The sequence below is a fragment of the Procambarus clarkii genome, unplaced genomic scaffold (genome assembly GCF_040958095.1).
Source record: "Procambarus clarkii isolate CNS0578487 unplaced genomic scaffold, FALCON_Pclarkii_2.0 HiC_scaffold_128, whole genome shotgun sequence".
NCBI classification, from domain to species: Eukaryota; Metazoa; Arthropoda; class Malacostraca; order Decapoda; family Cambaridae; genus Procambarus; species Procambarus clarkii.
The window spans coordinates 828,337-841,770 of record NW_027189161.1 but is presented as its reverse complement, the minus strand read 5'-3'; positions in this window follow the sequence as shown (position 1 = coordinate 841,770).

Below are 13,434 nucleotides of genomic sequence, written 5' to 3'. Positions count from 1 at the left end.
CTAGTGTGGGTGTGGGTGTGATTGGCTTGTGGTAGATTGGTGTGGGTGTGATTGGCTGGTGTGGATGTTGGGTTGGCTGGAGTGGGTGTGATAGGTTGGTGTGGCTGTAGTGGGTGTGGTATGTGATGTGGGTGTGGGTGGTGGGTGTGGGTGTGGGTGTGGGTGTGGGTGTGGGTGTGATTGGCTTGTGGTAGATTGGTGTGGGTGTAGTGTGGGTGTGATTGGCTGGTGTGGATGTTGGGTTGGCTGGAGTGGGTGTGATAGGTTGGTGTGGCTGTAGTGGGTGTGGTATGTGATGTGGGTGTGGGTGGTGGGTGTGGGTGTGGGTGTGGGTGTGGAAGTTTAATGCACTGGGTCCCAGAAGGATACAGACTGAGAATGGGTGCCTCAAGTGGTACCTCACTTTTTTTTTTGTTCGTAATGTTTCAAATTATTATATACTTTTGAATTTTGTTAGATTTTCTATAAATTTTATTAGTTTTCACATTTTGTTTATTCTGTCCAATAAAAGCAACATAGAATACTTTCAAAGGCGTTGACCCCCACCGACCATTGGTGACCCTCGTCCCACTGGTCGCATGACAAGCTACACACACCAGCTAAACCCACAAGCTGCACCCACAAGCTGCACTCACAAGCTGCACTCACAAGCTGCACCTACCAGCCACACATACCAGCCACACCCAACAGCTAAACACACTAGCTACACACACCAGCTAAACCCACAAGCTGCACCCACAAGCTGCACTCACAAGCTGCACTCAAAAGCTGCACCTACCAGCCACACATACCAGCCACACCCAACAGCTAAACACACTAGCTACACCCAACAGCTAAACACACTAGCTACACCCACTAGCTACACCCAACAGCTAGCTACATACACTAGTTAAACACAACAACCACACACACACACAAACACACACACATACACACACACACACACAAGCCACACCCAACAGCTACACACACTAGCTACACCCACTAGCTACACCCAACAGCTAGCTACACCCAACAGCTAGCTACAAAACACAACAGCCACACACACAAGTCACACCCAACAGCTACACACACTAGCTACACCCACTAGCTACACCCAACAGCTAGCTACATACACTAGCTAAACACAACAGCCACACACACACACACACACACACACACAAGCCACACCCAACAGCTACACACACTAGCTACACCCAACAGCTAGCTACACCCAACAGCTAGCTACAAAACACAACAGCCACACACACAAGTCACACCCAACAGCTACACACACTAGCTACACCCACTAGCTACACCCAACAGCTAGCTACAAAACACAACAGCCACACACACTAGCTACACCCACTAGCTACACCCAACAGCTAACTACATACACTAGCTAAACACAACAGACACACACACAAGCCACACCCAACAGCTACACACACTAGCTACACCCACTAGGTTCATCAAAATTTTCACTGATTATAAGAGTCTGATCCTTCATACTGTATTATGACACGAAATAAATTTTATGGTTACTGCAAGATTGGGAGGAGGGAACCATCTTCTTCCGTTTCCAATGGGATATTTATTATTATGAAAACACATTGATTTTTATAATTTATATTAAAAACAATAATTTATATTAAAAACAACATTTTTCGTTGATCTTATATATTAAGCCTGATTTAGGACTTATTGCATATATTTTGAGTTTGCAAGTACTAATTTTTATACCAAAAATATTACAATTAGTGAAAATTGGTTAAGTGATGGGACATACCAATAGACTATGTCTCTTCTTTCAAATACCTTGGAGTCTCTGTCCCTTGTACCTCAACTGCAATCAATAAGTTACATCAACAATGTAGAGACAGACTCAAGGCTCTCAGAACTGTAGTGGGGTACAGCCCGAAATATGGTGTTAATATTAGAATAGTAAGAATGATGTATTTAGCGTATAAAGGTCTCTGATAGACTATCATGGACCAAAGCGTGGAAAAAATACAAAATGAAGCGTCCTATACAAAGTTCTCAACATGCGGAAAGAATTAAACGAGATAGAATATATGAAATTAATCTTATGATGGGACTTATCAAATAGGTCCCTTAAAAGTGTTATTAGACGAGAACTCCTGGATGAACTTGAAGAAAGTAAAACAGTGTAAAACTGGACAGTGTTTCTGTTTATGTCTAGAATGGGAACCCCTGTAAGAGAACCTCTTGAAACACTTGTCACATTCAAAAGGCTTCTCCCCTGTATGGAGTCGACGGTGTTCTGTTAAGGCTTCTTTTCGCTTATATACTTTTTGGCAAATATCACATATGAATCTGTGTTCGTCATCATCAACCTCATTTCCATCTGCTCTCATTGCATGACCATTGTTAAGAGCAGAGTAGTAGGCTAAACCGGGGGGTGCCAACTTCAGGGACTTAGCCTGAGTGTTGGATGGAGCTGACTGTACAGAGGTTAGTTTTGGCGATGCTGATGGTTTAGATTTAAGGGAGAGATCGATCGGTTGTACATCATCAACCTCATTTCCATCTGCTCTCATTGCATGATCATTGTTAAGAAACGACGAGTCAATGCTTACAACCTTGGGATTAGCCTGAGTGTTGGATGGAGCTGACTGTACAGAGGTTAGTTTTGGCGATGCTGATGATTTAGATTTAAGGGAGAGATCGATCGGTTGTACATCATCAACCTCATTTCCATCTGCTGTCATTGCATGATCATTGTTAAGAGGAGGGTAGTAGGCTAAACCGGGGGGTGCCAACTTCAGGAACTGGTAAAACGACGAGTCAATGCTTACAACCTTGGGATTAGCCTGAGTGTTGGATGGAGCTGACTGACCCTCACAATAGTCAATGAAACGTGGAGAACGAACATTCTTTTCATTACTAGTGGTCTGGGCAGAATCTGCATCTCTTTCATCATCCCTACTCGCCAAAATGTTATTTTTTTGATGTTGTTGATGGAATTGTTCATCTAACCACTCAAGAGTGTGTTGATGTGGGCATCGCCAGGAGACGAGAGCCTCCCCCCCACAGTGCCACATTCACACACTTTTTGTCCCTGCGTCTCGCCCATTGCCCCATCGTCCATGCCTTCATGGCATCCACCAGCGACATCTTTGATGTGCCCTTGAGTATGTTGGGACTGAGAAATGTTATGTTGAGATGGTTGCTGTTGTCCATTGTCACTGCCCCGGGGCACAAACCCAGCCTCTAGACAACTGCCTGAGTGACAGTTTCTTGGGTTGGAAGAGGACTGTGTGTCAGGTCCAACATGCGCCATGTTCAGATGATTGATGAGCCGCTTAGTACTGGGGTCCTGAAATTTTTTTAGGTTGTTACAATCAGACCATTATTAAATTAGTCTATAAACATCCAAACTAAAAAAAAAAAAAAAAAAAAAAACTATGATCATTGAGAAACAATATTCATTGCTGGTCAATTTTACATTGTAATTTTTACATCCCTAGGCATTCCATAAAATTAAATTTTAGACAATTATTCATCCAAAAAATTACCAAAATTACACACACACAAAAAAAAACAAAACAAAAAAAAACAAATTAATACTATAACCCTTAAGAAGGAACGACGAGAATACGACTTCACTCACTATACTGAATGGATTTCTTCAAGGATTTAAACACATGTTGTCACTGGGCGTGAACTACGAGGTAGACTGAGGGAGTAAGGAGCTATCACATCCTTTTTAGTCATTGAGGACAATCTAGTGGCCAGCGACGAAGAGCTCAGGTCTCGAAGCTCCGGCGAGTATTATGTTATCCGATACTGTATATAATATTTGGCCCAATGGACTTCAGGGAGCAATTGAGTTAACACACCATAACGCCAACACCAATATTTATGTGAAATGTCATTACTTACTTGATCAATGAGAGGGACCCCTCATCAGAGTATTCCGAGGAGGAATCTTCAGATGAATCTTCAGATGATTCTTCAGATGATTCTTCAGATGAATCTTCAGATGAATCTTCAGATGAATCTTCATCGTCTCGGTTCACCATTCCAAACCTACTTCTGATGGCATTTTTCTTTCTTTTCTTGAAGGGTGGGTTAAGATCATTATCATCTGATAATGTCTTTTTGATGTTGGTGTTTTTTTTTGGGGGGGGAAAGGTCTGGGGTAGATTGAGTTAAGGGAAACTCATTTGGGTCGATTTTGTTCAGAGTGAACAATGACATGCTAATTTTGGGAAGGGAACTATCCATACGGATACCATTCCATATGTTTAATATGTGAAGGGGATCGAGGTCTTTGCCACATATGACAAGCTCACCTTGTACAATGGAGGACATTTACTCATTAAAACGTTTGGAGTTAGTAGAATTAAAAAAGGGAATGGGACTGGACTCAGCATAAAGATGTACACCCAGACAGGCACCGGCTCTATCAACGAGACGAATTGAGTCTTGTCTGATCTCTCTGTTGGTGTGAAGCTCTTTATATAAAAATGGTCCAAGTTGTTATTTTTGGGGCCTCAGAATACCACCGGATGCACACACATACACAGACACACACACACACACACACACACACACACACACACTCAATAATATTTTTATTATGGCTTTTAATTTAACCAAGCTGTAGAAAGAGACCAATATATATAAAAACAATTACTTATGCCTAGTGTATAAAAAGAATAAAGTTGCTTCTTGAAGAGAAAGAGGAACAGACTGACAATTAAAAATATCAAAGCTAAACATAAAATTAATATATCCCTTTTAGAATTTGAAATTAAATTTTCTACTTCTTGTAATTCCAAATCTGCAGTTTGAATGGGATAATGTTTATATTTAGCTTCATTAATGATATAATTACTCATATCTATCACTTTAGAATCTCTATCATAGGTTTTAGAATTAATCTTGTGAGTAATTGCTTGACCAAGGCTGTTTACATCAAACTGACTAAGCAGGCTTAAAATCATCTTGTTCTCTTCTAAAGAATTTGTGGTAGTTCCATCCATACCAATTATGTTTATACATTGGGGATAAATGCGTATTATTTCATTTATGGCAGATAAATATATCATATCTGGTGTTATTTGTGGTGTGGTTATAGACTGTGGAGGCCCCAATTTAATATATTGTCCAAAGTTTATATCTTGTTCTAACAATTGATTAATTATTTTATGGCGAAGGTTTTCTAATGCAGCATGAGTTATTTCATTATTGTACCCACCAATATTACCTATTGATAAATATAATTCTAATGGTAACAACACTAATCCCACAGATAAAACAAGGGATAAAGACGAAGATAAAACGGATAAAAGCCGTATTGAAAATTGAATGCTCATTTCAACCATAGATGATCGAATGATCATCGCCAAAAGTTGAATAATCATTTGTTGAGATGAAGCTTCTACCATAATTACAGATAATAATTCTTGAAGAGCATCATGAAGAATGTTTTCGGAGAAATATTTTAACAGTCTTGAAATTATCTTAGGCACTCGAGTTGTAACTTCAATTTCGGTTATAGTAATAGCCTCATCTTTTATTAATGATAATAAATCGGAAAACTCAGATTCTAAACGTGTTATTATAACATCTATGAAATTAGTAGTTGTAGTAGTATACTGTTCAATAAATGATATATTTTCGGAGGATACTACTATATCCGCTTCGTCAACAAATTGTTCTTTTTCGAGTATTGACTGTGGAACAACTGTTTCAATATAACCTCTGTCAACATCCATATAATTTTGTTTGTTCAATTTATCCATAAGAATCATACTCATTCCTGATGTTGGATTAAGTAAGTCCACTAATTCACCATCGGTTAATTGGTTGATAACTTGATTGCCAAATATAAAACCTAATATCTGGCGGTGGACATGACTATGGCATTGATCTGACTGGCTATCGTAGTATTTATGAAAGAATTTACAATAGATTGAGTTAAAGTTTATATTCTGTTGCTGAATATTCCATGTCAATGGTGGAGCATCGATTAAGCCAGCAACAGCTTTTCTCAGTTGATATGTATTTGTATTCTTGGCATAGGCAATGGGGTTCTTTTGATAAGATTGTAAATCGTTTTCATTAGAAGGACTCCATCGACTTGAAGGTCTTAGAGCCAATGTTTTAAGTGCAGACAACTGTACACCACAATAATTTTCGTTAGATTCCTTGACATTAATCGACCAAGTTTCAACGGGAATAGGTTTCGAGAAATAATGATTGTCTGTTTCTGTATTGTTTAGAATAGATTTTAAATCATTACCAAATCTTTCTTGAAGAAATTCAAGGACCTCATTATGAACAGCATAACATGCTTCACTACAGGCATATTCACGTTCGTTTATTAAAATAGCTGATCCAGATCCGGGCTGACAAGCAGTTTTTACATCATAATAACATTTTAGCATGTTACAACCTAGCGTTGTGAATTTAACTTCAAAGTCGTTAGGATTTTCATCTAAGAAAGCTTTGGGGAAATTGGGAGGAATATTTTTCCATGGTATATTCTTAATGATAATATTTTTAAAATACTTACTTCCATTTCTTTGTTGAAGAATCTCCATTGTTTTTCGTTGTGATATACGATGTACTATGTAAGTTGCAATTGCAATATCAGAGACAGTAACAGTTTTCATTACGAAAATGTTAAGAGTATTTATTTATTTTTTTAATATTGATCAATATAATAAAGAAATTTGAGAATTCATTTACCAGAATACTGAGAGGAATCATGGTGGAAGCTGGAGTAAATGGTGATGCTGAAAGTTGGAATAGTGGTGGTGGTTGTGAAGAATATGGGTGTCATCGAAATGATTATTATTATCAACCAACCATTCCACAAATACCATTACAAACAACTCAATGTATGATTGTACCTTATTATATGACTTCAGTGCCACATTCAATTTATGTAATTCCACCTTCTTCATGTTACGTTTATGATTTTCCTTCAAAATATTTTTATCAATTAGCACCACCACCACCACCACCACCACCACCACCACCACCGCCACCACCACTACCACCACCACCACCACCACCACAACCACCGCTACCACAATCATCAGAAATTTATTCCCATTACAGTGTTGAAGTTCAATATAAAATTTCCTTTTTAGAAAAGGAAAAAGAAAATTTAAAATCATGGAAAATTTTACGAAATATTGATGGACATATAACAGAGGTCCCCTGGGGTATATCCTTCATATACATTGCATATGAATATGGTGGGTTACCTCGAGAATTATTTATGAAATATGTTAATGAATGTTGCAATGGTAGTTAAACATTTTCTTTGCAAATAAGCTCAGTGAGTAAATATTGTATATTATTACATCAATGCACCATACACTACACCACCCATTAGTGCACTCATATGTCGCTATTTGATCACCATTATCAATGGGCCTAACATTATTATTAATAATAAAATTAAAAGTATAACCCAGCCAATATTTTTAATTGATTTCAATATAAATTGCCATATATCAGATTGCCCAATGCCTTGAATCACTTCACCAATACCATCTCCTAAAATTTCGGCAATATTTCTTAAAATTGTTCCCTGTTCACATTTATATATATAAAATATTTCTTTATTTTCTAAATTAGAAATAGGTTCATAACCCTTGACAAATTGTGAAAGATAATTGTAGTTATGGGGACAACATATTCCCTTACAGCCCAAATTTAATATGTTTTGGGTTTCTGCAGAATTTGGAATATCAAATTGACAGTTCCAGACTTTTTTATTGAACAATGGATGAGTATTATCATTTAGTATGTCATAGTTAATATAATCAACCCGATTGATAGGGAATTTACAAAATCTGGTCAAATATACTTCTTTTTTTAGGGAATGTCCTTTTCCAACATGGTATCTAAAACAACCACTGTTCTTCCGATTGTATTTGTTCAAATATTCAAGAAAAGCAACACCTACACCTAATAATATCGCAGATTTCAATATCAAACTTTTATGTTTACCAGCCCATTTGGTCATAGTGTTAAAAATTTTAGTTAATTTGGAATCAGTTGGTGAAGGATTACTTTCTAAATATTCAAGAAATTGAGTTTCGTTTTCAAACCCAAGATCTTGGGCAAGTTTATTTACATTGTTAATGTGTTCTTCATAGAGTTTAAATGGGTATTTTTTTAACATATGTTGTTTAAGAGCTTTGTTTTCTATAATATTTAGAATAGGGGATTCTACATCACCATGCAAAATATTTTTCATAATTTTATTAAAATCATTTTGGGATTTAAAATTTAGGTTTTCATTGATAGAATTAATAAAAGATTTGGCTGGGTGATGAAGATTTGACAATTTAATGTTTTCTGTCAAATCTGTCAGATACTTATTTGTATTTAAAAAAGATTTATTTTCATCAACCAAACTTTGGGTGATGTGAATAAAAGGCTGAAGACCATGGTCAATTTCTTTTATCATCAATTCTGTCATGAGCTATTCTTTCTTTTTTAAATAAGTATTAAAAAAGAGTTAATTTTACTGTTTAAAAACAAATAAGTGTTTGGTATGTGAGTCGTGGTAACTGTGTGGCCGGTCTGCTGTGATTGGCTTGATGGAGCACCAATCACGGGTGAAGTGGGCGGAGCCAACGAGAGGATTTTCACTAGTGTGTGTGTGTGTCTTTGTGTCTTTGTGTGTGTGTGTCTTTGTGTGTGTCTTTGTGTGTGTGTGTGTGTCTTTGTGTGTGTGTGTGTGTGTAAGAATGAGTATGTGTGTGTGTGTGTGTAAGAATGAGTATGTGTGTGTGTGTGTGTGTGTGTGTGTGTGTGTGTGTGTCTTTGTGTGTGTGTGTGTGTGTGTCTTTGTGTGTCTTTGTGTGTGTCTTTGTGTGTGTGTCTTTGTGTCTTTGTGTGTGTGTGTGTATGTAAGAATAAGTATGTGTGTGTGTGTGTGTGTGTGTGTGTGTGTGTGTGTGTGTGTGTGTGTGTGTGTGTATTTGTGAGAATGTGTGTGTGATTCCTGTGTGAGAATACGTTTTATGTGTCAGAATATATGTGTGTGTGTGTGTGTATGATTCCTATGTGAGAGTACGTTTTATGTGTCAGAATATGTGTGTGTGTGTGTGTGTGTGTGTGTGTGTGTGTGTGTGTGTGTGTGTGTGTGTGTGTGTGTGTGTGTGTGTGTGTGTGTGTGTGTGTGTGTGTGTGTGTGTGTGTGTGTGTCTTTGTGTGTGTCTTTGTGTGTGTGTCTTTGTGTCTTTGTGTGTGTGTGTGTGTGTAAGAATGAGTGTGTGTGTGTGTGTGTGTGTGTGTGTGTGTGTGTGTGTGTGTGTGTGTGTGTGTGTGTGTGTGTGTGTCTTTGTGTGTGTCTTTGTGTGTGTGTCTTTGTGTCTTTGTGTGTGTGTGTGTGTGTAAGAATGAGTGTGTGTGTGTGTGTGTGTGTGTGTGTGTGTGTGTGTGTGTGTGTGTGTGTGTGTGTGTGTGTGTGTGTATTTGTGAGAATGTGTGTGTGATTCCTGTGTGTATGATTCCTATGTGAGAGTACGTTTTATGTGTCAGAATATATGTGTGTGTGTGTGTGTGTGTGTGTGTGTGTGTGTGTGTGTGTGTGTGTGTACTCACCTAGTTGTGTTTGTGGGGTTCAGCTCTGGCTCTTTGGCCCTGCCTCTCAACCGTCAATCAACAGGTGTACAGATTCATGAGCCTATCGGGCTCTGTCATAAATGTGGTGATTATGTCCCTCCCCCCTAGCTCTTCTGTCTTCCAGCGAAGTGAGGTTTAATTCCCGTAGTCTCTCCTCGTAGCTCATACCTCTCAGCTCGATTACTAGTCTGGTGGCAAACCTTTGAACCTTTTCCAGTTTAGTCTTATCCTTGACTAGATATGGACTCCATGCTGGGGCTGCATACTCCAGGATTGTCGCAAACATTGAGAGAAATGAATCGATACCCTCTGGGAGAGCCTTGTGGGACTCCACTGGTGACTTCACGCCAATCGGAGGTCTCACCCCTCACCGTAACTCTCTGCTTCCTATTGCTTATATACTCCCTTATCCACTGAAGCACCTTACCAGCTACACCTGCCTGTCTCTCCAGCTTATGTACCAGCCTCTTATGTGGTACTGTGTCAAAGGCTTTCCGACAATCCAAGAAAATACAGTCCGCCCAGCCCTCTCTTTCTTGCTTAATCTGTGTCACCTGATCGTAGAATTCTATCAAGCCTGTAAGGCAAGATTTACCCTCCCTGAATCCATGTTGGCGATTTGTCCCTTCTCTCCAGATGTGTTACCAGGTTTTTTCTCACGATCTTCTCCATCACCTTGCATGGTATACAAGTCAAGGACACTGGCCTGTAGTTCAGTGCCTCTTGTCTGTCGCCCTTTTTGTATATTGGGACCACATTCGCCGTCTTCCATATTTCTGGTAGGTCTCCCGTCTCTAGTGACTTACTATACACTATGGAGAGTGGCAGGCAAAGTGCCTCTGCACACTCTTTCAGTACCCATGGTGAGATCCCATCTGGACCAACAGCCTTTCTAACATCCAGATCCAGCAGGTGTCTCTTGACCTCCTCTCTCGTAATTTCGAACTCCTCCAAGGCCGCCTGGTTTACCTCCCTTTCTCCTAGCACAGTGACCTCACCCTGTTCTATTGTGAAGACCACCTGGAACCTCTTGTGTGTCTTTGTGTCTTTGTGTGTGTGTGTGTGTGTGTGTCTTTGTGTGTCTTTTGTGTGTCTTTGTGTGTGTAAGTGTGTGTGTCTGTGTGTCTTTGTGTGTGTGTGTGTCTTTGTGTCTTTGTGTGTGTGTGTAAGTGTGTGTGTCTTTATGTGTGTGTGTGTGTGTGTCTTTATGTGTGTGACTTTGTATGTGTGTGACTTTGTATGTGTGTGTCTTTGTGTGTGTGTGTGTGTGTTTGTGTGTGTGTGTGTGTCAGAATGTGTGTGTGTGTTTGTGTGTGTGTGTGTCTTTGTGGTAGACTCATGATCACCGATCATCCCACCAGACTCCATCATATTCTCTCAGCCCGAAGCCGTGCACCATGGTATGTTGAACAAATATATTCCTCCTCTTCCTCTCCAGCATCATCAATCTCTTCCACTACCTCCTCCATATCTTGATCCACTTGATCTTCCAACGCCTGATCCGCTTCATCCTCCACATCCTCCAAACCTCCCTCCTCCATCTCATCCAACGCCTTCCTTTTTTTAATAATAATCCCATTGTTATAAATATAATAATTTTGGTACTGATTGTGCCAAATATATTTATGTCCGCTTTGTTGTGGAAGATAAGCTATCACTTTAGTTATTTGATAATCGGGTAAAAGTTGTAAATTAAATTTTGCAAGTCTTGGTATTGATATAATCATTTTATTTTCTTTAATTATACTAAATTCTTGTAATAACTCACAATGCATATGCCATGCAGTGGATAATGATATATGTTTTCTTTCGGACCAATTTTTATCTTTTTCAAAATATTTAATAAGATGCTCAATGATAAGCTCATCATATTTAATTACATCATCAATACAAATGTACATATCAATAGTTTTAAGAGTTTTTTATTTGCTTTTAATACTTTTTGATAATTTATACAATTATTAATAATATACTCCCTTAATGAACTTTCTTTTAAACTTTGGGTAATATCTCTTACCCCATCTAAAAGAAACAACATTAAATACACAACCTCGTTGATAAAAAGTATCATTTTGGTTTTTTCAAATTTAAAAGGGGAATGAGTTCTAGAATACACTGAAAGTGAAAAATCCTGATCATCCTCTTCATATAAAATATTTTGATTATGAATTTGCGTGAAAAATCTTTCATACCAGACAAATTTATTATCAGCTGTTAGTCCTGACATGTCATAAATTTTATGATATATTAATTGACTTCTGCTAAGATTGTTTGGATAAGTAAAAGTAATATGAGAATCATCGATATTATTATTATAATATAATTTATCAGCTATAAATAATTGTCTTGTTAGATTAAATCTCAGGGGAAAATAATATAATCCAGGGGTTTTTTTAATGTTAAACTTCTCATTATTTATATGTTCGATTTGTATGTTAATTGAAAGTTTATCCTTTTTATTCATCTTTTTTTTATACAAAAACATATACACCCACAAATTCACACTCAAACATAAAAAACACACACCCAAAACACACACATAAAGACACACACACTTACACACACACATACACAAAGACACACGCACATACACACACACTTACACACACACACAAAGACACAAAGACACACACACACACACAAAGACACAAACACTTACACACACAAAGACACACACACACACACACTTACACACACACACTTACACACACAAAGACACACACACACAAAGACACACACACACACACTCACACACACAAAGACACACACACACACACACACACACACACACAAAGACACACACACACACACTCACACACACAAAGACACACACACACACACACACACACACACACAAAGACACACACACACACACTCACACACACAAAGACACACACACACACACACACACACACACACACACACACACAAAGACACACACCCACACACACACAAAGACACACACACACACACAAAGACACACACACTTACACACACAAAGACACACACACACACAAAGACACACAAAGACACACACACACACACAAAGACACACACACTTACACACACAAAGACACACACACACACAAAGACACACAAAGACACCAAGACACACACACTTACACACACAAAGACACACACACACGCACACGCAGACACACACACACACACACACAAAGACACACAAAGACACACACACACACACACACAAAGACACACACACTTACACACACAAAGACACACACACACACAAAGACACACAAAGACACCAAGACACACACACACACAAAGACACACAAAGACACCAAGACACACACACTTACACACACAAAGACACACACACACGCACACGCAGACACACACACACACACACAAAGACACACACAAAGACACACACACACGCACACGCAGACACACACACACACACACACAAAGACACACAAAGACACACACACACACACAAAGACACACACACTTACACACACAAAGACACACACACACACAAAGACACACAAAGACACCAAGACACACACACTTACACACACAAAGACACACACACACGCACACGCAGACACACACACACAAAGACACACAAAGACACACACACACACACAAAGACACACACACTTACACACACAAAGACACACACACACACAAAGACACACAAAGACACCAAGACACACACACACACAAAGACACACAAAGACACCAAGACACACACACTTACACACACAAAGACACACACACACGCACACGCAGACACACACACACACACACAAAGACACACACAAAGACACACACACACGCACACGCAGACACACACACACACAC